The sequence below is a fragment of the Paramisgurnus dabryanus genome, chromosome 2 (genome assembly GCF_030506205.2).
Source record: "Paramisgurnus dabryanus chromosome 2, PD_genome_1.1, whole genome shotgun sequence".
NCBI lineage: Eukaryota > Metazoa > Chordata > Actinopteri > Cypriniformes > Cobitidae > Paramisgurnus > Paramisgurnus dabryanus.
In genome coordinates this window covers 7,835,004-7,860,476 of record NC_133338.1, presented here as the reverse complement: position 1 = coordinate 7,860,476, position 25,473 = coordinate 7,835,004, and the positions used below count along the sequence as shown (strand labels likewise).

At 37.4% G+C, this 25,473-nt stretch overlaps 2 long non-coding RNA genes across 2 annotated transcripts in view; one reads left to right on the top strand and one right to left on the bottom strand.

The window, feature by feature from the left end:
• Positions 1 to 25,473, top strand: part of LOC135783532 (uncharacterized) — a 417,164-nt gene that overhangs the window by 165,961 nt on the left and 225,730 nt on the right. The window lies entirely within an intron of this gene.
• Positions 7,743 to 9,919, bottom strand: LOC135783726 (uncharacterized). The gene is made up of 3 exons (XR_010545747.2): positions 9,764 to 9,919; positions 9,110 to 9,586; positions 7,743 to 8,159 (listed from the first exon to the last, which is right to left on the bottom strand). It is a non-coding gene; the product is annotated as an uncharacterized lncRNA (long non-coding RNA).

The window sequence follows — 25,473 nt, the reverse complement described above, 5'->3', positions numbered from 1 at the left end:
ATATGTTATTTATATTCTATTGTAAATACAATATAAGTTTATGAGATTTGTAAATTATTCCATTCCTTTTTACTCACAATTTCTACAGTGTCCCAACTTTTTCTGATTTGGGGTTGTATAATTGATCAATTGTGTCATGAATCATTTGACGAGTCTCCTGTGGGATGGAACATAACAGGGGCTTATAATGTTGCTCATTGCTCAGCTGTCTGTTTGCTTCTAATAAGTATTGGGATTTGGTCTTAATAACAATTTGTGAGCCTTTATCAGCAGGTTTTATCACAATTGAGTTGTTATTTTTAAGTTTATTTAGAGCTTGCCTTGCTCCTCTGTGATATTCGAAGTTCTACTTCCTCTGCTTCTGTATCTAGAAAAGCTACTCAAATCCTTCTTAATTACCTCCTGAATAGGCCCAGACAACGTTGTGGAATCCGGCTCCCAAATGGAAGGGTCTGTAAATGGTCCATGCTTGTATGTTGACTGACATTGAAAATGATCTAAAAGCTTAAGTCTTCTGTGATAACAGTGAACAATGCCTCTGGAGTTCCCCGCGGTTCACCTGGCTGGGATTGGGGATAAAAGTTAGGCCACACTCACGCTATCCAAACCAAACCGCGCTCGGGCGCGTTTGACCCCCAAAGCCTGGTTTGTTTGACTAGTGTGATCGCTCTGTTCCGCGCCCGGATTGTTTAATCCAAGCCACGGCCGGGTTGCAGAGGTGGGCCGGAGCGCGGTTCACTTGGACTCAGGCGCGGAAGGCTGTGGTGTGAGCGCAATCGCGCCTGAGCACGATTCAAAAGGTGAAGACGTCAGTTACGCAACCACTCACCTTCATCTGCCTCCGTAAAAACCTTTTGATGCGAGCAGCGGGGTTACGTGAATGTCCGAGCTGCGCACGTGACAGTTCAACTAAGCAATATGATGACATGTGAGAGGGCTGTCTGTAATCGCGCACCAAACGACTCGCAAACGAATAAAAAACACAGACTTAACATTACGGTGGGTTACAGTGTTAAGAGAGAGCTTTACTTCCTGCTTTTTTCAAAACAATCGCATCTTAATGACGAAAGCGCGCCCGGACTCGGATCGATAAAAAGTACAGTGTGAGTGCGTGCACCTGGGGGAGTTGGGAGGGGTGACAATCGCGCTGGGGCATGGTTTGGTTTGGTTTGGATAATGTGAGTGCGCCCTTAAGCCCCTCTCCAAAACCTACATCTCAACTACAGTTAATCTATAAGAAGAAAGGTTGGTTATGTTTGATAGGTGGGAGGTCGTGGAATCCGACTCCTTCCCACCTAAAAGCCAAAACTCAAGAATGTTTGTTGCAGTTTTAGGAGTCCAGTTGCAGTTTTAGGAGTCCAATGAATTGGATCACGTGATTCTGTACAGAATAGAAGTTTACTTAGATCAGGCAGAAACTGACATTTCTTCTCAATAAAAGCATTCAGTTTACCTATGAGCGATTGTACGTCCTTTTCCAAAACATCCGCAAAATTAATCAAAGGAACGAAAACCTGAGCATTGGGAAACCTCAATCTACACGTTCTCAGTAACTGTTGCAACTGTTTACATGAGGTTGCCATCTCCTGTGATGCCAGACAATTGTTAAGTCCCACTGACAGAACGACAACCTCCGTAAAGAGCTGTGGTGATATTTTTTCCAGGACCCATTAATATGGTAAAAGGTAGCAAAAGGTAGCTGTCCCGGTATGAAAGGCTGTGTGAATATGCAATTTGGCGAAAAAAGCGAAAATATAAGACACATTTTACGCCAGACTACATGAAAGTGTAACCCTGAGTTAAACATTACAATCTTGCACGGTGTACAGTTTGTAACAGTGACTTCAGCATTGCCCATGCGGGGTTAAATAATTGTAAAATACATGTCGAGGTGACTTCACAAGTTTAATTTCATGTGCATTTTTTTCAAACCGGCTAGTTGCTATTTAGACCTGTTTAAGGTTGCAATGGAATATAAATAAAAACAGTTTACATAAATAGTATAAGCAGGTTATAAATTGTAAAAGTGATCTACATATTTTAATATATTAATTAACATATTAATTGGGTAACACTTTACAGTAAGGTTCATTAGTTAATTTTTTTACTACATTAGTTAACATGAACTAATAATGAACTTCACTTATAAAGCATTTTTTTTTTATCTTTGTTAATGTTAACTTAAAGATTTACTAATACACAATTTAAATCTTGTTAACATAAGTTAATGCACTTTGAACTTAGCCTGGTTAGCCAGACCTACATCAAGATGTAAGGTCTGGCAACTCTTCACACAAACGGCTCAATGCAAGGGGCGGGATATAAGGTTGTCCCTCAAAATGCCTCTGCACGCAATAGGATAGCGCTATGACGGATCAGAGCAACGAAGAAGGTGACGTAGTTACCGTAACCAGTCGGCAAAACTCCAAACACATCTTTCTTGCTTAAAAAGGACTTCAGTAGGGTTTATTTGCTCTTCTCTCAAAGAAAAACATAAGTCTAAGTCCTCCAGAGTCGCGGCCAAAGCCGCTTCAAAAGATAGATGTTCGCCAGCAGCAGCAGCCATTCTCTGTTTTCAAGTAGGAACCGTTGCAGCTCTGTCGTCATCATGTTAAGCCCGCCCCACAGACGCTACATACGATGTGATTGGCCTGACCAAATTTTGGTTTTTGGACCGGTTAAGTGTATTGTGAGTGCCTAGACTAAACCCTGGCAGCAAATATATTTTGCGGCCGCTAGGGTGCGTCTAGATTTCTAGGCTACTTTGAACTAACATGAATAAACCATGAACAGCTGTATTTTTATTCAATAACGTTAACAAAGATTAACAAATACCGTAAAATATGTAGCTACTGCTCACGGTTAATTCATGTTAGTTAATACATTAACTAATGTTAACAAATGAGAACTGTAAAGTGTTGCCAATAATTGCGTAGGCCTATAGAAATATTATGGAATGGGGGGGTAGGGGGCTTTGGGATACCTCCCTGAAATGACTTTTTGCAGATTGGGATGTCTGCACTTGTAAGCATAATGTAGCCATGGTCGGGTCATCAATATGTCCAGGTTTTTTATCAGACATGGGTGGCACAAAGTGTGAATACTAATCTGAGAAGTGCACTATTGTTGTAGAAATGTTTATGATGATTAAAGGAACAGTATGTAAGAAATTTATATCAATTAATCATAATATGGCCCTGATATGTCACTAGACATTAAGAAATCATTTTTATTTCAAATACTTATTCTATCACTGACAACAGTGGTCTGGCCAGGATATTGTCATTTAAAAAGTGGAGTTGCAGCCCTCAACTGATGTTTATGTTGTCATTTTGTTTATTGGCCACCAGTTGTGTGATTGCAGTACCAGTTTTAGCCACAAGTTTTGTGATTGCAATACCAGTTTTGGCCACAATCCTACATACTGTTCCTTTAAGGAAATGCACAACAGTCATGGTGAAAAACTGTATTACATTCCTTTTCTGCTTGAAGGCTCAGCTGCTCTGGTCGACTTAGTTGTATAGAGCTCGGGAATCGACGTTATCGCAAATTGCGTAGAAATGCATTGTGGGAAGGATCCGCCGTATTGTACGCTACACACAAGCAAACAGACGCTAACGTACATTGTACGGAGATTCAAAGAAAGTGTTATGAATCGAAAGAAAAAGTTGGAGAAGGTGTCTTATAAAGAGAAACTAAACCAAGACGTCAAGGTACGATACCTTAAAAAAAAAAAATGATATCGACGGCATCGATCCCTACTGCCATGAAGTGTGGTTTGGCGATCTGAGTAAACTACCGCAGGTAACGTTCTTAGATCTTTTCGCATATCTTGTGTGTGGTGTAAGCGCATACATGCATACAGCATTTAAGAACCATAAATCTCTCGAAGCCCTCCAGCATTTTACAAATGGATGAGTGCAGGATCTTTAAATGTATTGCGTGAACGACCAGAAAACCATCGTTCGCACAAAGGTATGTATCGAAAACCTGCCTCACCTGTAGCACTTTTTAGCCATGTTTCTTTACATTGTCAGTGCAACCTTTTAAGTCATAACAGTTTTTAACAGCAGAGCCGCAAAATCTCTGTATATATCAAATCTGATACAGAATAATAGCCACAAACCTTATATACTTTTTAATGTTTTAAATAGGTTAATTAATCCTCCAGATCAGGCTGGTATTGTCTCTTGCGCTCTTTTGTGTGACAGATTTTGTAAATTTTTCATTGATAAAGTGTCCAATATCCGAACTGCAACCCATCATGTTGTGCCTGATCCAAGCATTATATCACTATGTACAGCTGTCTTTGAAGATTTTGTACCAGTATCTATTACCGATTTATCCAAGACGGTTCAAGGTTTAAGATATTCCGTTTGCTCTTTGGATAGTCTTCCAGCTAAACTATTTAAAGATGTTTTTGAGACAATTGGGCCTTTTGTTTTAAGTCTGATAAATATGTCCCTATCAGCCGGATATGTTCCAGTGGCTTTTAAAAAGGCCATTGTACAACCCTTACTGAAGAAACACAACTTAGACCCCTCCGTTTTGTCTAATTATAGGCCTGTTTCTAAGCTCCCCTTTCTATCCAAAGTTTTAGAAAAAGTGGTATATGTATATGCCCAACTACAATCACACCTAAGTTTAAACAAAATCTGTGACAAATTCCAGTCTGGTTTTAAATCCGGCCACAGTACTGAAACTGCTCTTTTAAAAGTTTTTAATGATCTTCTGCTAATTTCGGATGCTGGTACATCTGCTGTACTGGTACTTTTAGATTTGACTGCAGCGTTTGATACTGTTGACCACAAGATTCTATTGTCCAGACTTGAGTCTTGTGTTGGCATTAAAGGTACTGTTTTGAATTGGTTTCGGTCATATCTGTCAGAGAGGTCTTTTACAGTGAACCTTGGACCTTTCAATTCAAAAAGCGCCCCAATTACTAGCGGGGTCCCTCAAGGATCAATTTTGGGCCCAGTTTTATTTTCATTGTATATGTTACCTTTGGGATCTATTTTCCAAAAATACAACATCTCTTATCATTGTTTTGCGGATGACGTCCAAATTTACTTACCGTTGAACACTAAAACAAACTCAGTAGAAGTACTGAGAAATTGTTTGGGTGAAGTAAAGGATTGGATGTCACTGAACCTTCTGAATTTAAACAATGACAAAACTGAAGTTATAATTTTTGGAGATGCAGATATCTCAGGCTTGGATGCTTTTGGCCCAACATTTTCAAACTGCTGTTCTTATGTAAAAAGCCTTGGCGTTTTAATTGATAGCACTTTTAAACTTGACAGGCAAATTAGTTCTGTGGTAAAATCAAGCTTTTTTCAACTTAGACTTCTTAGGAAGGTCAAACCCTATCTGCCACATAGCCAACTGGAAAAAGTTGTGCATGCTCTGATTACAAATCGTCTAGACTATTGCAATTCATTATACTTTGGTCTTGATCAGGGCTCGATCCGCCGTTTACAATTAGTTCAAAATGCAGCGGCACGTCTTTTGACAGGTAAGAAGCGAAATGAACACATAACCCCTATATTGTCGACTCTACATTGGTTGCCTGTTGTTTTTAGAATCCATTTTAAGATTTTATTGTTTGTTTATAAATCTTTAAACGGATTGGCACCTATATATTTATCTGACATGCTTACTTTGCATACTCCAAGTAGGACTCTGAGGTCTACTGGCCAGCTGTCTTTACACTGTCCAAGGTCCAGACGAAAAACAAGAGGAGACAGAGCTTTCTCAATAGCAGGCCCAACACTTTGGAATTCGCTCCCTCCTTATATTAGAGCAGCTACCTCTGTGGAATGTTTTAAATCATTGTTAAAAACCCACTTGTTTGCATTGGCTTTCGAATCATGACTGAGCAGTGACATTTTATTTTTTTGTTTTTTTTTAATATTGTTGGAATATTTGTATCCTGTGTTTTTACTGTATTTTATACTTGTACAGCACTTTGGGGCAGTGGTGTCTGCTTGTAAATGTGCTTTAGAAATAAACTTTGACCTTGACCTTTGACCTTGACCTGCCAACCTTGGAAAAAAATTGAGTAGCAACTTACTGCAGTGGGAATGGCGCGAGGTCAGGCACATTTGCTGATCAGTAGTGATTGAGTTCACATGATCACTTATCACAACTTATTACCAAGCACATAGTTCCATAATGTCATGGGAAATTATAAATAACAAAGAATCAACAAATACCATGCTATATCCTTGTTTTATTTTCCAGCAGGCCCGTTGACATGAAGCTCTACTGGGGCACAGGCCTCCCACTACTTTTTCTTTAACATACCTAACATGAACAGTATTAATATGTTTTAAGGCATAAATGGCATGTTAGCAGATTTGCATTCTACAGTACTGATGATAATGAGTCTTTTACAAAAATGTACAATAACATTATTAAGCTGCTACTACAATAAATTATATGTGCATGATTGTTTGTGTATATTATCTGCATAGTGTCTAAACCTCCTGAAAAAAACATCATAGACAAGCATAAGTACCATGCTGGTTTGGTGCTGGTTTAGCTAAACCAGCACGATAATTAAGCTGGTCTATGCTAATGGTAGTGTCCTAAAGTAGATCTAGTGAACTAAACAGTAATATCATATCTAACATTACAGAACAGTACACAAACATGTGTTGATTTTCCCAACAATAATGCAGACCTCTATACTTGGTTTTGACTGGCTGAGCATATAGTTCGTTTTACCTCCCTCATCATCTATACTTTCTGCTTCTATTTCCTTGCTCTGCACAACAAAAATCTGATGAACATCGACTGGAGCCAGTAACAATTGAGTAAGAATAAGATTGATATTATTTAGAAACTTGCTTTTGTTTTGTCATGTTTTCTCGCGTGCTCTTCTGAGTGAGCGGCGACTGAGTGCTACAAAAAGTAAACACAGACGCTCCGCTCGCGGACATCGATTTCTACGTGCTTGCACCAGTTTGTCTTTACCGTTAATGTGGAACTGCAACGCGTTTACAAGCGTGAATTACTTTGCTAATCGCGGCACAAGACTATATGAAATGTAAATGAATATACTGGCAAATAAAGTAAAAATTTTAACTTGGAGCACAACATAGGACACTGGGTACAACAGATTTACACTGGGACACGTGCAACAGTAAAAGGGGTCTATACGCCCCTGGTTGGCAGGCTTATTAAAATGGATGCACTTCACGATTCCCATACCCTGCCCATTTACCTTTAAAACTGGTTTTATTTAACTTGCACCTTGTTTTTAACAAATAGAAATAGGGCTGTCACGATTATGAAATTTGGCTGACGGTTAATTGCCTAATAAATCATGGCAGTTATGACGATTAATTGCCTGTTTTAGGGATTTGCCGATTATGACGATTAATTGCCTGTTTTAGAGCTTTAACGATTAATTGCCTGTTTTTGGGCTTTGTTTTATTGCTTTATTTCTCATTCATTTTTTGTTTGTTTATGAAATAATTTTCACACATTGTTGTGATTATTTAAATTAAATTTGATTAAATTTTAAAGTTTTTCCTAGCAGTAAATATTAATACACAACACATATTTAAAAGTACTTTTTTAATAGATATGTTTTTAAAAAACTGAATATTCTTTATCAGAAATAAACACAACGAAGTATCTGAAAATAACTCTAAATAAAAATGCAATCAAAATAAACTGCCTATAACAGAACAGGCCTTAAATAGTAGACAATTCTACTATGCAAACTGATCTCTTTTACAATTATTGATTGAACTACAGATTACGAGAAAGAAAAACAAGCATGTTTACTTTTTCTGGCTTAAGGCAACATCTAACAGGGCTTACAATATTGCCAGCTGTACTGAACATTCTTTCAGAAGCAGTACTTGTTGCACAAATGCACATGTACTTTCTTGCCAACTTGGAGATCAAAGGAAACCTGGCTTCATTGTCTCGCCACCACATAAGAGGATCTGCAGAGGTCTCTAGTGCCTCTTCCTGTAGGTACCGTGTTAATTCAGTATCTGCCTGGACTCTTTTGGGTACCCCATGGTCATGGATAGATGCTTGACCTCTTCTGCTCTGCAGCAGATCACACAGCCTCTTCTTTTTTGGTGCCGGTGGTGTTGTAGACTCATCACCTTCTGACACAGCAGCTCTGCTGGTGGACGCTGTAAAAAGTCAAAAGAAGCTATTAGTATTTTTAGATTATTTATTAACATTTTAAACTAGATTTTTTCAATTAACTTGATTGAACTACATAAATGTGATCTCTTTTAAAGCTCACGTAACACACGCTGTTTCTGCATTTCTGATATTAATCTGGAGTACCTATGGAGTAGTATGACATCCTTTATATCTCTGAAGAGTCTTTAGTTTAATCAGATTTATAAAAGAAAGATTAGCTTTACCGAATCTTTCCGATAACGTACGAAAAAATGAAGAAGGAGGAGTTATAACACGAGAGGAGCGAGTACGAGTCATGCAACACTATACAACACTGTTTTAACTTATGATTCACTACATGTTCGTGTCATTTATATAATATACACGCGCCTATTTCCAACATAGACAGAAGTCTTACTTACCGCGTGTAACTCGTCATGAAAATCCACCGCATCAAACACACACACGCAAAACTCCGCTGCTAATCCGGATAATAAACTATATCCATTGTTTCCATAAGGCTGGATGTCTTCTCCTTACATCCAAAAACACACTTCTTGTTGTGCCATTGTTGACTTTTGAAATTAAACAAAGCTGAGTGGCGTGATAAGCTGTTAGCAAGCTCTAGCGTCTCCCGCTGACTGACGGCTGGGCGGGGTTTTCCAGGGGAAGTTTTCCGGCGGAAGCCCATATAAAGAAGTGATACGTATCGAAAACCCCTGAAACGTCAGTTAGAACCGTAATCGAAAAAAATTAGCCGAAACTTGTACGAAGCCTGGCGAAGTGCATTCGGCACAGAAATACTCTGAAACACGCCCAACTGCATTTTTGACACTTTGCCTACGTTTAGCATGAGGAAACAACTCTATAACTGTGTTAATAAGTCAGAATGCTTGAAATACCATTAAACCCCCCCTTTAAGTTATTTGGTAAAATATTTTTGTGTATTTCTCACCTTCTTCAACTGTATGTTCTTCCTCTGTCATTTCCATCAACTCCTTTAGAAGCTGGTCTTTGGTTTCATCTTTATCTGTAGCTCATCCAAAGCGGTCCCTGTATCTTGGGTCAAGAAGAGTGGCCTTTCTCAGGAGCTCTTGAAGTGAAGCAGATTTATACTTTCCATCAAGGACGTCACACATTTTTTTCTTAATGTTTGCTGTCAGAATTGTGTCCTTGGGGTCAGGGGATAAAACATCTTCCCTTAAAAGGTCAAGTACAGGTTTCACTGAAGACACAGTCACATAGTTTTCCCCAAAAAGTCAGCCACAGGTTTTAATGCTGCATTAATGGACTCAAGAACAGAAACATCCTGCCATGTTGGGTTTAGGTGTCCATGCTTTCTGTCATCAAACAGGACACGTCTGTTTGCAGGAAGTTGTTCAAGAACTCTGTCGATCATTTTTTGTTTTGTACCCCATCGTGTCGAGACATCCTGAAAAAATATGAATACACAAATGTTTGTATTCTTAAATATACAACTTACAAAACATAATTAACAAAACTATCTGACATTACAGTTTTGAAAACAAATATTACTTTATGAAATAATTTTAAGCATAATGGTTAAAATAATTTAAAATACAATACATTAGTAAAATAATTCACTCACCAGAACTAAACTATGCTGGGGAATGTTGGTCTCCATCTGTGCCTTTTTCAGGTCTCTTTTTTTATCCAGCTCATGCTGAAAGTGCTAACCAGATTCCTACACAGTCCAAGGGCACGAGCTGTGCGTTCCTTTTCACTTGCTACAGTATGGCATTGGTTACAGCTAAATGGAGATTATGGCTGAAACAGTTAAGCCATGGCCAGCCCAGTTTGGCCACTGCAGCCACAATATTGGCACCATTATCTGTTGTTATGCAGGACATTTTTTTTTCATCTAATGCCCAATCTGTTAATATGCAACTCAGGCATTCTGCAAGTATATCTGCTGTATGGTTTTCTGGAACATGTCTTGTTTCCAGACACTTTGATTTTAGGGTCCAATCAGTTGCAAGGTAATGCACTGTCAAGCTCATGTAAGGGGTCATATTAGAACTTGACCACATGTCTGTAGTGGCAGCAAAAAAATCTATGTCTTTTAGATCCTTGATAATGGCATCCTTTACTTCCCTGTATAAATTCGGAATTGCTGTTTTGGACATGTAAGATTTACCTGGAAGTTCATATTGCTTGTCGAAGTTTTGCAGCATTTTTTTAAATGCTGATTTTTCGACTGTATTGAATGGCCGCATTTCCTTGCCTATGTATCGCGTTACACTCTCTGTTAAAGAGCGCCATCTGATACTGTCTCGTTTATGCTTAGTTGATAGCTCAAAAGCTTGCGTTATAGGCAATTGATGAGACGGATGCGCGGTCGCGGATGTCTTAGTGTTTTCGGCGAATTCAGTGGGGTGATGTATCTTCAGGTGAGTCCGTAAGTTTGTGGTGTTGGCGCTTTCATGGCTATTTCTTTTTTACACATTCAACATATTGCCGTCTTAATGTCCTTTGGTTGTCCTTTATCATCTGGTTTAAAACCAAAATACTTCCAGATCGGTGCCGTTGTATTAGGCTTTGAAACTAGATCCATTTTACCCGTGGATGTACAACTCCGATGATACTGACGTCAGAGCACTGTAGTGCGTGCAGCCAGAGTGGTGGATGTAGGGATGCTGCAGGTGCTGCAGCGCCCCCTTGTGTTTTTTAGAAAGATGTGTGCAATCACTGTGTTTTTAGAGAGATGTGTGCAATCACCGCGGTGATGTAAAATCACCGCGATGAGGTCAAACAATCGCGGTAAGACGATTATTTAATAACCGTGACAGCCCTAAATAGAAAGGTCTTGAGAGCTTTGATGTGATAAAACCTGTAACATGTAAAATTTTGTCATGTAGTGACATAAGATCCCATCAAATTTATATATGAATGTAATGCAACCATCAAAATCTTTGATGCCTATGTTTGACGTCAATTTGATGTCCATTTGTAAAACATTAGGGGGTGGTTTTCCCGGACCGAGATTAAATTATGTCAGAAGTAGGCCTTAATCTAGAATAGTAAATCATGGCTTAAAAAGTGGCTTTCTGAAAGACAGATAAAGTACAGATTACTAACACCTGGACTATGGAGTCCTCAACTAAAATACACTTGATTAATGTAATACCACATGTGCAAATCAGGATTAGATGGATTGAGGTTGCCTATAAAACATGGAATGAACCAGGAAAAAGGTTCAAATTTTATGCAACTGAGAAGCAAATGGCAATGGAAGTTGAAAAGAGAGTGCGATCAAAGAACTTTTCTGAACATGAGAAAAGTCTTTTAAAGCAAATAGATTCGAGACATCCTGTTATCGAAGATAAATTGCACACATCAGCTGTTGAATCAAAGAAAAGGAATGCCAAGACATCTATTTGTAATTAATTTAATGCAAACACTGCATGAAAAGAGCTGTATACGGACAAATACGGAATGGGAAATCCCTGCTAAACTTTAGGTTTGCCAGATTTTTGAGGCAGAGTGCTTGGAAAGGTAATACACCAAAGTAAACCCGTGAAACATCCAGAAACCTTACGTTTGTGGATGTATGTAGGAACTGGTGGAAGTTTCCAGGAATCCTTACAGCTGGTTGTGAGGAGCGGTGGGTGTGAGGTGTGAACGGCTTTTTATATGTTTATGACCCACAGGTAGAGGTGTCTTCTTTGTTTTCAGAGCTGAGTGGGGTGGGGTGGGGGGTTAACCATGTCTCTTTAAGACAGCACATACAGTATTGTGGTACATAAAAACTGTGTTTTCTAAATATGTTTATTATTAATATAATTTAATTAGTCTATTTAAGAAACTAAGCATCATTCAAAATAACTAAAATTCAATGGACACAATTATCATTTTAATGTGTGAAAATTATGTCTCTGACTCAAGAGAAATGCAACAAATATTATTTCAGAATATATATTTCCAACACTTTGAAAACATGTCTCCAACTGCCCTAGGTCAGAATATTGTGAACGTATCTCTCAATGCTGCATACATCGTTTAAAAGAAGCCGTTCAAATGACATCATGTAACTCATTTTTGCTAGCTAGGATGTTGATAAATTAGTCAGTGAAATGTAAAGCTGCTTATTTTTGCTGATGTCTCATGATTTGAAGTTCACTGTTTCTGTTGTTATTATAATTCTACCCTAACATTTCATTAAATCTTTTAAAATAGAAACAATCTAAAAGACAGTCTTTCACATGTGGATGCAAAACATGTTGGGTGAAACAGACTGACAAACTCGGGTAAACATATCTGCAGATACCTGTCAGCTACTGTACTTCTAGTCCAGAGGTGCCCAAAGTTGGCCCACAAAAGACCTTAAATTTTTTTATGTTTCATGCATATTTGAAGGTGTATAAAATGCATCACAAAACCTAATGAACTCGGGTACTATAGGCTAAAAATGAAGAGTTTGCGGCAGTGGCACACAGAGAAAAGGATATTTAAAATTGATTGGCAAAACGATTTCTTTTTTCTACAAAAAGCCTTGGAAAATAAAACTGCATTAGTTATGCATAAACAAGAGTAATGTTTGCTTATTTATTTTTAAAATATTAGAAAATTATAAATTAGGGGTTATCAGGGCAACTTTAATTTTAATATAACACAACAACATTTACTTTTGGCCCACGGCCCTCAGTCAGGTTTGGCCCTTGTAAGGAAAATGTTCGGGCACCAATGAATGTTCTAGTCTATCTGAGGAGGTAACTTTTAGCATATGATAATGCATGCTTGCACAAAGTCAGACCACATATTATAATGTTTGTCTTCAATCAATCAATTTAAACAAAAGAGATGGGGACTTTATAATATAATAAGGGTCCATATATCACAGTGAAAAAAGACATACATGTATTTTTACTTTAACATGAACTAATGCTGAGTTACAGCATATCCTAATAATAAATTATTGAAGAGTCATCATTAACTACGACATGTTTTTCATTGTTAGTTAATGCAGTCATTTACAATAAATTAATTTGAGTTCATGTTGTAGTTAAGTAAGTTCAGTAAGTTACATGTCTTAACTCAGCATTAGTTTATATTTACTAATATTTAAGTAAGAATTCATTTAGGTATACGTTCAATGTTTCCAATGATGAGCCACTCATCCACTAAACCCAGAGATAATTCCTGAGGCATGTTTAAAGAGTTTTGTATTTCATCAAGAAGGTGCTGCTGATTCACAAAGATTTTATATTTAAGAAAATCTGAGCATCATTCCAAATAACTGTTAACATGTTTGTCAACTAAACATGTTTTGTAAACGTAATAAACTTTATAAAAATATTTTTTATTTTTTATTAATAATCAAGTATAAAGAACAATGCATAGTGTGAAAACGCGGATTATAAAAAGTATATTAAAGAAAAGGACTACATTTCCCAGAATGCACCTGCACCTACTCATCTGCCCCCACCCTTCAGGTGTGACTGCTCAACCTATGGGCTTGACGGGAAAATTCAAAATCGCGAACCGCACACTCAGGATAATAGGGAAGAATAACGGTCTATGTACTGAATGTCAAGTTATGGAAAATGTAGATCATGTTTTGTTTAATTGCAGGAAGTACACAGAATATAGACAACAATGGAAAGAGAGAGAGGCTGAAAGTGGCATAGAAAACACCCTTAAGGAAGAAGGAATGAAGAGTGATAAGATCAAATCCCTATTTATCTTTTTGAGTGAGTCAGGTTTAATTAAGAGGATCTAGGATCCCTAATTGGTTTTTTTTTTTTTTTTTTTTGATAGTCTGATTATAGTCTGTTAAGTCCCTTTGCACACTCCTGTACAGTAGGTGGCGGTATGCACCAATGAGATGTGATTCGCCAATAAAGCAAAGAAGAAGAAGAAGAAAATCGCGAACCGTTACTGCCTGGACTACTCCGTCTCTTGTTTGTTTGTTTGCTCATCAACAGTAAGGTAAGTTTGATTTAATTCATTTGTCTGCATCGCGCTGATCGGTTGCCTATTTGTTCATATTATGTTATTAACTATGATTCGTTTTTGTCTTTATACTAGAACTGTTTGAATTTAAACCACAAACAGTAAAACATTAAGGTTATACGTGGTACACAGCGGTAAACATGAGGTTAAAAATACGCGAAGTAACATTCAAACCGGGCTGTTAGAAGAATCAATTCGATGTTTAAATTTTTAAAAACAAAACTTTAAAGAAGCCAAGATGAGACGTTATTTGATTAAAACAAACAAAACAACAGTAACTCGTGTGTTTGAAATGTTAGCAGCTAGCAAGTGTCTCTCTGCTATTTTAAATGGTACTGACGATCTTTTGTTGTTTTAAAAGCTCATTCAGTTCTGGTAGATGCTGCTTATTTTTCAAGACTGTTTAATAGCTTTATATTGATTTGTAACAAAGCCAGCTTCACTTTAAGAGAACCTAGATGCTAATTGTAAAGAAGCTTGGAGTCATAATATATTTAAACGTTATATGTTTGCTGTTCTTCATCTTTTTAAATATGAAGTCTATACATGTTTGTGTTTACAGAGGTCATGTACACTGTGGTCAACTTTGTGGACGATGAAGAGGTTTCTGGGTAAAGCTGATGTATGTTTAATCATTCAATGATTACATTAAATTAAAATCAAACATGTTAAATAGTAAACGGATGTATTGTGATATGTGATTTTGATTTTTAATTCTGTGTTTGCCAGAGAAATATAATGAATCAACAGTGAAAGCTAAAACATCAGACTGATCCAGACACTGAAGAAATTGATGTCACTGCAATCTGGCCAAAATTATGTAAGTTTAATAATTAAATTATTAAATTAAAGAGGTTAAATCGTAAATAGATGTGTTATGATGTATGTGATTCTATTTCTTTTATTCTGTGTTTGATAGACAACTATATTGAAGTAGCCTACTGTAATGAGCTGCAGAACAACACAGAGACTCTGAGGACATCAACACAGAAAATTAAGTAAGAAGATTTATGAAGTATTATGAAGTTCTTTGATCATATATTGTTGTATCTTTGTACAGTTTAATGCAGTGGTTCTTAACCTTATTCCTGGAGGCCCACTGCTCTGCACATTTTGTATGTCTCCCTTATTTAACACACCTGATTCAAATCATCAGCTCATTAGAAGGGATCTCCATGAACTGAACTACGTCTGTCAGATAAAAGAGATATACAAAACATGCAGGGCAGTGGGCCTCCAGGAATTACGTTAAGAACCACTGGTTTAATGTTAACTTTCTAAAATGTACAACTTTAATTCTATGTCATTTGATTTGTCGTGTGTATGTGTATGTGTATTAGTATTATGCCAAATACTTATATGTACTTTTATATTTCCAAAGGGCTCCAAAGAGATGTCTGTCCAGATGAGGGTGCATCAACGTTACCTTTGCTGACAAGTATATGCTTTACAATGTAAAACCTAACAGTTAACTTAACTCAAACCATTTAAGGAAATCGGTTGCCTTAACCCATTAAGTTTAAAAAAAAAACATACATTTGAGTACTGTGAACTTAAGTCTTGTGCAATAATGCACTTATATTTAGTTAGTGTGAACTTAAATATAAGTGCATAACTGCATGTGACTCAATTTGTTTAAGTTCACAGTACTCAAATCTATGTGTTTTAAAACTTAAATGGTTTAATGCAACCGGTTTTCTTAAATGGTTTGAGTTTAGTTAACTTTTAGGTTTTACAGTGAGAAATTCTTGAATAATTTCAAGACAGAGCTCTGCAATTGTATCTACACTGCAAAAAATCAGTTTCTAACTTAGGATTTTTATCTTGTTTTTAGTAGAAAAACTAAAAATTCTTAAATCAAGATGTATTTTCTTGATGAGCAAAATTACCTAAGAAAATGTCTAGTTTTTAGACAAAAATATACAATTTAAGTAAATTTGTGCCTAAACAAGCAAAAATATCTAACAATGGGGTGAGAAAATTGTGCTTGAATTAAGTTTTTAAGAAAAAAGAAAACAAGATTTTTTCAGATATTTTTGCTTGTTTTAAGCACAAATTCACTTAAATTGTGTGCATTTATTTATTTTGTCTAAAACTAGACTTATTTTCTTAGGTCATTTTGTTCATCAAGAAAAAGCATTTTATTTAAATAATATTTCTACTGAAAACGAGACAAAAATACTATGTAAGAAAGTCATTATTTTGCAGTGTAGGACTGATTTCTTGAACAACAACTATATTGATCTTGCTTTATTTTATTTAGATATTTACTACATTACAGTGGCAGCTGGTGACTTCTTTTTTTGTGAGCACTCGATGCAAAGTTTGTCACAACATGTATATAGCCAGTCATTTGTGTGGTTCAAAATATGTGTTCTGCGTGTATGTGCATCACGTGTTTTGACTAAACCCGTGATGCACATGGTTTACATGAAGCAACAAACACATTTTAAAAACACAAGCAACACACATGACACTCCGAACACTTATTTTGAATTTGCACCCCTCGGATGAGCAGTCACGAGCCGCCACTGCTACATTACATTGTACTGCTTTGAATGTAATTTTTATTGTTGCTTTTATTTTGTTTTATTTTACTCTAATATTGCTTTCTCTGTCTGTATATTTATGAGTTTAAATAGTATTGTTTATGTATGCAACTTTTAATATTTGTGTATAATATTATTTTGTTATTGTGACAATTGTGAATTGTTCAGTTTTTTATTAAATAAACATTTCAAACTCAATTCAAGTTTTTTATTTTACATAAGGGTTTTGGGGTGTATATGAATATAAATATGAATATATATATATATATGTATATATATATATAGTGGGGGGGTTTGTAGTCTATCTGCATAGCAGGCAAATAACCAATCAAGTCACTAAGCTATGAGGGCTTGGGTTGGGCTTAATACAAAGTGTAACCAATCAAATGATCTCAACTGGAAAGTTTCAAAGTTGTGTCCCAATAGTTGTCAGAGTTTTGGGAGGGGGTTTTAAAAGCAACCAATCAGTGTTGAGATTAAACACCAATGGAGACACTAGAATTGTGCAAAGGTGTGAAATCCCAGTACCTCTGCAGGTGTGAAAATGTCCCCTGACAAAATCTTCAATGGGATTATTTGCCATGGCAACAAATGGCTGCATGTACCACAGGAATATCCCATCAGCAAGATACATCCGAATTGGTATCATTACGGGAGTTTCCTAACTTGGTGGAATTAGAAGTTTACCCTCAGTGGAACTAGTAGATACATCCGAAAATCAGTGGTGTTTACAGGAGTTTCCTAGTACGGATACACCTCTTTTCATGCAGTGAAATGAACACACATCTACAAGAATAATACAACAATTTAAGGTAAGAATCATTTGTTTTATTATGGCTTTTTTAAATCACTGTTGTCATTATAATAGTTATTTAATGCAGGTGTTGTGGAAAACTATCAAAATAAACCTAAAAAAAACCCAGTTGCTAAAGCTTAAAGAGAGAGGTTTACGACTGGCGTGTTGGACCTGCAAAAAAAGACTGTGATGTGTTGGATGAGTTACTGATAGGAATACTGAAGAATCAGCAACCTTTGGAGAACATACCAGATGATGACCATCTGGATAGCTCAGCTGATGGATCACATGCACCTATATTAAGTATATGAATGTGATATTTTATTTGTATATATATATAAACTGTTCATCTTTCAAGGAGGAGGTCAAAACAGAACTGAAGAATTGGAAAGCAGCTTACCCTCAGCATCCTCAGAAGCAAGGGTGGCATTGTCTGCCAGTACTCCTAACCAGAAGAAGACTCACTGTTCATGAAAAGTTAGCTAATGATTTTCATGAACATAAATTGAAGTATCTTAAGGAGGAGCAGGAAATGAAGATGAAGATACTACAAGTAGAACTGGAGATAAAGATGAAGACGAGAGAGATGCAACAGGCTCAAATGTCACATCAGTACATGAATCTGTGAAATAAACGTTGTTTTATTAAGAAAAGATGGATGTTGTGGTGGTTTCAGTAACATACCAGACAAAAAGTTGTACACTTTTAACAAACATTTGGTTTTATTATTACATGTATCAGATCTGAGCTGTGGGTTGAAAGTAAAATAATGTAAAAAGATCTATTTAAAGTGGCACAATGCAAAAGCATCCCTGTATGCAAGTTCTTCTCTGTGGTTTGTTGTAAATGATAGCACATCTGGATTGTCATTCTCTTCTATTGGGGGATCTGGGCATCCCTGCTGTTTTAGGTAGTTGTGAAGAACAGCTGTTGCAATGACAGTGCAGCAACTAGTTGGTTTGAATATGAGTGTTTTCCTAAGGCACTGAAAACGACTCTTCCAAACACCAAACATGCGCTCGACCAAACCCCTTGTGCGCATATGAGCCTGGTTGTAGCACAGTTGTTCAGCTGTTGTTGGGTGCAAGTATGGCGTAAACAAGAAATCCTTCTGAGCATACCCACTGTCACCAAGCAATATTCCATTATGATCTCTTCTTTCAAATTGAATATACAGAGATGAGTTGAGGAAAATTCGGGAATCATGAGTTGCACCTTTCCACCGTGCAACAATGTTTGAAAACTAACTGGGGAGTGCACAAGTTAAACCTGCCTCATGGTAGGTTTAATTTACGCCTCAGCTGTATACCATTGAGAACTCATCACCACCTGTATTTAACTGCCTGTCTCTCACTGTGTCTTTGTCGAATCGTTACGTCGTCTTTGGATTGTGTGTTTGGTCCTGTCCACAGTGTTCCTATCTTCTCCTTGGATTACAGTTTAACACAGACACATTTGTAGGATGTCTGGTGTGAACCGCTCTCTTGAGGTCATTCCACAGGTTAAGGTATGGGCTTTGACTAGGCCACTCCAAATGGTGCATTTTGTTTCTCTTAAGCTAGTCTGTAGTGGATTTACTTCAATGCTTAAGGTCATTGTCCTGTTGCATCAACTAACTTCTACTGAGCTTCAACTGGTGGACAGCCACCCTGACATTATCCTGTAGGATTTTTTTTTTCACAAAATAATTCATTTTACCCTCGATGATGGAAAGTGGTCGAGGCCATGAGGCAGCAAAGCAAGCCCAAATCATGATGTTCCCTCCACCATACTTGACTGTTGGGAAGATGTTTTGATGTTGGTAAGCTGTGCCCATTTTGCGCCATAACATTTTCCCCAAAAAATTCAACTTTTGTTTCATCAATCCATAAAATATTTTCCCAGTAGCACTGGGGTTTGCCAAGGTGCTCTTTTGCAAACTTCAGGCTCACAGCAATGATTTTCGGGAGAGCAGCGGCTTCCTCCGTGGTATACTGTCATAGACACCGTGCCTGTCCAAAGACTTGCGTATGGCATACTCAGGAACAGAGCTGTGTGCCCGCTCCAATGATGTCTTCAAGCCTTTAGCTGTTACTCGTGGGTTCTTCTTTAGTTCATTGAGTATTTTGCATGGTGTCTTAGGAGTCATCTTGACTGTGCGCCCACTTCTAGGTAGGGTAGCTACCAGGGGCGTCGCACCCGTGGGGGATGTGGGTGTTTTAACACCCACACTTTTCCTGGTGAGAGGGTTCAACACCCACACTTTTTATGCAGTTTTGCAAGAACGCCTTATTAAAGTCGCTCCTCCGTTTCTCTGGCCGCTCTGTGTCTGCTGCGCTGCGCTGCCTTTCTCCCCCCTCCCCTCTCAAACATGACGCCAGCTTTGAGTATTACCGTCTGCTGATTGGCTGTTCTGCCTTAAGTCCCGCCTCTCTTGGTGGGTAGATTGATCGGTCAGCTCCGTCAGCTTGCGCTGAGGAGGCGGGAACTTTGTTTATTTACATCTCCATTTTTCAGGTAGGCTACTTTGAATGAGTGTTTAAAAAACTTTATTAAACACTTAAATACTATGTATGCTTTTGAGGTTTTTCAATAAGCTTGATATGTATTTGGGACTAATACTAATTGGGTTATTGTTCAGCAGCTGGCTAAATTGACGAGGATGAGGGATAGATTGCAATTGTTTAGCAGTGTATTTATGAGTTTATTGCTAGTGCAATCGATTTGATATTTTGAGCAGTGTTTGTTGATTAGCTGAATACTTTGTTAAAGGGGGGGTTTAATGGTATTTCAAGCATTCTGACTTATTAACACAGTTATAGAGTTGTTTCCTCATGCTAAACGTAGGCAAAGTGTCAAAAATGCAGTTCGGCGTGTTTCAGAGTATTTCTGTGCCGAATGCACTTCGCCAGGGTTCGTACAAGTTTCGGCTAATTTTTTTCGATTACGGTTCTAACTGACGTTTCAGGGGTTTTCGATACGTATCACTTCTTTATATGGGCTTCCGCCGGAAAACTTCCCCTGGAAAACCCCGCCCAGCCGTCAGTCAGCGGGAGACGCTAGAGCTTGCTAACAGCTTATCACGCCACTCAGCTTTGTTTAATTTCAAAAGTCAACAATGGCACAACAAGAAGTGTGTTTTTGGATGTAAGGAGAAGACATCCAGCCTTATGGAAACAATGGATATAGTTTATTATCCGGATTAGCAGCGGAGTTTTGCGTGTGTGTGTTTGATGCGGTGGATTTTCATGACGAGTTACATGCGGTAAGTAAGACTTCTGTCTTATGTTGGAAATACGCGCGTGTATATTATATAAATGACACGAACATGTAGTGAATCATAAGTTAAAACAGTGTTGTATAGTGTTGCATGACTCGTACTCGCTCCTCCCGTGTTATAACTCCTCCTTCTTCATTTTTTCGTACGTTATCGGAAAGATTCGGTAAAGCTAATCTTTCTTTTATAAATCTGATTAAACTAAAGACTCTTCAGAGATATAAAGGATGTCATACTACTCCATAGGTACTCCAGATTAATATCAGAAATGCAGAAACAGCGTGTGTTACGTGAGCTTTAATACTACCTGTTGTGTATGATTGTACTCGTTGAGGAGAAAAAAATGAGAAATGATGACATAGTTCTTCAACAGGTATGCAAACAATGAAAGAAAAGTGTAGCCTATATTATTTTAATGTAAAAACGGTAAATTGTTACATTATTAAGGCCACCAGAGAAAAAGCTTTTCAGGGCACAAGTAGCAAAATTTAACAGTCACAGTCCTGTCAGACCCATGTATGTCACTATCAAGCTTACCATTATCTTTTTGTCACGCAGTATAAATAAGATACAGAAAAGAAAGAGGCAGGAGAAGATTGACACCTTTTTCAAGAGAAATCCTGTAAGTGAAGTTGAAAGCTGGACGTTGATAAATGTTGACATTAAACAACAGTAGCCATTATATATTTTTGGATTAATTTAGTATATTACTTTTTAAGTTTCATTAAGGTTTGCTAGTACCACAGCCTTATTCCTTTATCACTGCACCCTTGTTTAGGAGATGAGGTTGCTGGAGGCATCAGTTTAAAGAGAGAGAGAGAGAGAGAGAGAGAGGCACAGAAAGTTTCACAGGTGAGCAATGAAAAATGAATGTTACAGTTTGAGAAAGAGGTCTATGAGAGAAGAGAGGATGTGTTTGTGTCATGGGTGGTGCTTAATTCCATCCCAGGTGCACATAAGCGTGTTTCTGGTGTGTTTATATCAAATTTAAAATGCTATATCCATCCCCCACACTTTTGAAAAGCTTGCTACGCCCCTGGTAGCTACAGTATTTAACTGTCTCCATTTATAGACAATTTGTTTAAGTGTAGACTGATGGAGGTCTAAACATTTTGAGATTGTTTTGTATCCCTTTTCAGCCTTATGGAGTGCAACATCTCTTGATCAGATATCAAGAGCATGGTTCAGAAGAGCTGATGCTTCTTAAGGACAGCAATCTTAAAATGTGTGAGTGTCTTAATATCAATCAAAGTTGCACTAAATCACACATTTAAACTCATTTTATTAATTGGACTCCAGTTTGCCAGCTTCTGACAAAAAAGCTTTCAACACAGTAATTAGTCCATGGGCTCACTTACATTTTCCTCCAGCACTGTGAATGTTTAATGGGTGTTTCCAAAAAAGACACAAGAAACTGGAATTATTTATGTCTTGTGAGCTTATGCACATCGTGTTTGTTTATTGTTGTGACCTAGATGAGGATTAAAAGGTAAACAGACGTGTTATGATGTATGTGATTTTATTTTTTTATTCTGTGTTTGATAGACAACTATAATGAAGTAGCCTACATTGGAAGCCGCAGAACGACACAGATACTCTAAGGACATCAACACAAAAAATCTAGTAAGATGATGGACATTATGAAGTTCTTTGATCATATATGCGGTTGTATCTTTGTACAGTTTAATGTAAACTTTCTAAACTTTACAACTTTAATTGTATGTCATTTGATTTGTTGTGTGAGTGTGTGTGTGTATATATAGTGTATTAAGCCAAATACTCTATATGGTTTTAATTTTCCACAGGACTCCCAAAGAAATGTCTGTCCAGATAAGGGTGCAACTATGTTACCTTTGCTGCGTGTATATGCTTTAGAAATGTTTGAAAAATTCCAGGACAGAGTTCTGCATTTGATACTAGGACCAGTGGTGTAGTCTAGATTTTTGTAGTGAGTATACTGTGATTTTTCCCCTCTCACCCTTACGCTCACTCGTCCCAGCGCAACGCACCACCACACTCACAGATGCATACAGTATGGATCTTCATGTAACAGAGCATTCTGAAAGTGTACTCATGAACACATAAACTGAATGTGTTATCAACATGTCAGTTTATTATAAGAAAAAAAAGACTTTAACAGCCAATGGGTTTACAGCTGGGGAAACTGGACTGATTTTTAGACTGGTTTAGTGTTAATCAACATCTAACTCGGGGCCAAAACTTACTCAACTGTTAATTAAAATCAAATAAACTGTTTACAATCTTTAATCCGTGGCTAACACATGTATAACTATTGATAACATTACCCTGTGTAATTTAATGGTGTAAATGTTTTTAATTAATACACATTTAAAATAACCATGAATTAACTCTAATACAGCAAATTCTGAACGTAGATATATAAATGAACACAGAGAAGGGAAGTTTAACACTGTGAAGCACAAGCATGCTGAAACCATCAGGTCATAAACGGGCTTATTTAATTGCACTTGAAACCTTACCTCCAGATAAAGTATTAAACTGGACTGATGATTTAAATGTTGTTTACTCACATGTGCGTTGTTAACTCTCCGGATAACTCTCGTTCACTTCTCCACGGACTGTTTGTTTACAGTGTCGCGTGAGCAGCTACACTGTAGGTTCGACTTCATTTGGCACTAAGCAGACCTCTTGGTGATGTCAAAGTACCGCGAGAGCGATTCAAAGCGGATTTCTCCATGTGATAACTGGAATCGCTCTCGCGCTACTTTGTTGTCACTCGCCTATGGGTTCTTGTGGCGCCACAGCAGTCTGCGCCCCAGTCACTCTAGCGCCGCTAGTAATTTGATTTCATACGGCGATCGGATCGCGCAGTTCGGCAGGAAGTCATCAAATAGCTTATGTTTATCCATTTAAAACCGCTAAAGTAGCAAGTGTAGCATGAAAATGGTTAGTGCTTCACATCTAAATTATGACTAAAAGTTTGAAATGTCACAAAACCATGCTGTTACGCATCCTCATGCTATTTTTAGTGGGTATACGGAAATCCTTGACAATTTCTAGTGGGTATACGGCGTAGTCCTGCGTATCACGTAGACTACACCACTGACTAGGACTGATTTCTTAAAGCAAGATCAATATACCGGTAGTTGTTGTTTGTTTTAATTAGATCATTTAAAACATTACATTGTACTGCTTTAAATGTAGTTTTTATTGTTGCTTTTATATTGTTAATTTTATTTGCTCATATTTCCTTATAAAATAAATGTAGCGCTTTTCTAAGCGGATTTAAAAGAGGAACTATATTGTATGGCGGAACAGCACTTTTGGGAGTACTTCAACTCGCCTGAAAAATCCGCTCCCCTTCTCCCTCTCATAATGGGAGAGGGAGGGTGTTACTGTGCCGAGTCGAAGTACTCCCAAAAGTGCTGTTCCGCCATACAATATAGTTCCTCTTTTAAATCCGCTTAGAAAAGCGCTACGTTTTATTTTGTACCACCAAACTTGCTCGTATAACTACTCGTCTTAAATAGGAAAAACGTTGATGTGTTTGGTTACTTCTAACTTTATCTCTGAGTGGTACCATTGAATGAATGGGGCTAAGCTAAATGCTATCGAAGTGTCGCAGCGTGCCCCAGCGCTTACGTGCACGCACTAAGATGATTGAGGGATGTATCAACTCTTCTTAGTTAAGGTAATAACATTTTAATATTGAAAATGAGTAGACTATTCCTTTAATACCCTAATGCATATGGGTCTTGTATTGTTTTCGCTGTAAATTTATCAGTTTAACCCTCTGGGGTCCCACCATTTTGGGACACTGGCAGTGGTTCTGAGATGCTCTTACATTTGGTCTTTTTTTCAGTTGCTTTAACCATATTAATGGCAAGTGTCTTATAACACTGCGTACAGCATAAACTGGGCTACAATATTATATGAGCTACATGTATGTACATGTTTGTATTTTTAAGAAAATAATGTTTATGCGTGGTTTTTAAAAAGGTACATTTTTAAGTAACTAATATAAATCCACAAAACTAATACTAAACATGTTTTTACAAGACTTTTCTAAACAGGATCTAGTACTCTAGAGTTTTTTCTTTAAAATTATGTGAAAATCATCCTGCCTGTTTATTCACATAAAACAATATATTGATTTAGAAATTGTAAGACACTTTTTGTTTAAAGGGGTCGTATGCTAGAAGGTTGATTGACAGCTAACGGAACAAAAGACTTACATAATGAGCTGCATAATGAGCCTTTAGGCAGGAATGTGAGCGGGAACTACAGTAAAGAATAGAAATGAAGGTCAGTAGAACATTTTCAGTTTATTTGGAAACAAACCCTATTCAAACACTTAACTTGTATAAACTAAGAAACTGATAAACAACAGAACTGTAAACATGTGGCTCATGTTACCATATAACTTTATGTCCAAAAAGTGTGAATATGTTTTTCCACTTCATAGTACTGATTTTGTACTGATGAGAGGGATGCAGACCTGTAAGAGAGTTATACACAGCTGTTAGCATAAATTGTCCACAGAAATACTACATAAGCTTAACGTTACATACATAACTGATGGGTAAATATCACTAAGAGCAGTACATTTAGATAAACTATCATGTACATAAACTAAATTCAGAACATCTCAGATAAACATCTACAGCAGGGGTCGGCAACAGGCGGCCCGCGGGCCAAGAGTGGCCCGCCAGCAAAATGTTCTGGCCCGCCAGATTATTTTGGAAGTCTGTTTTTTTATCAGA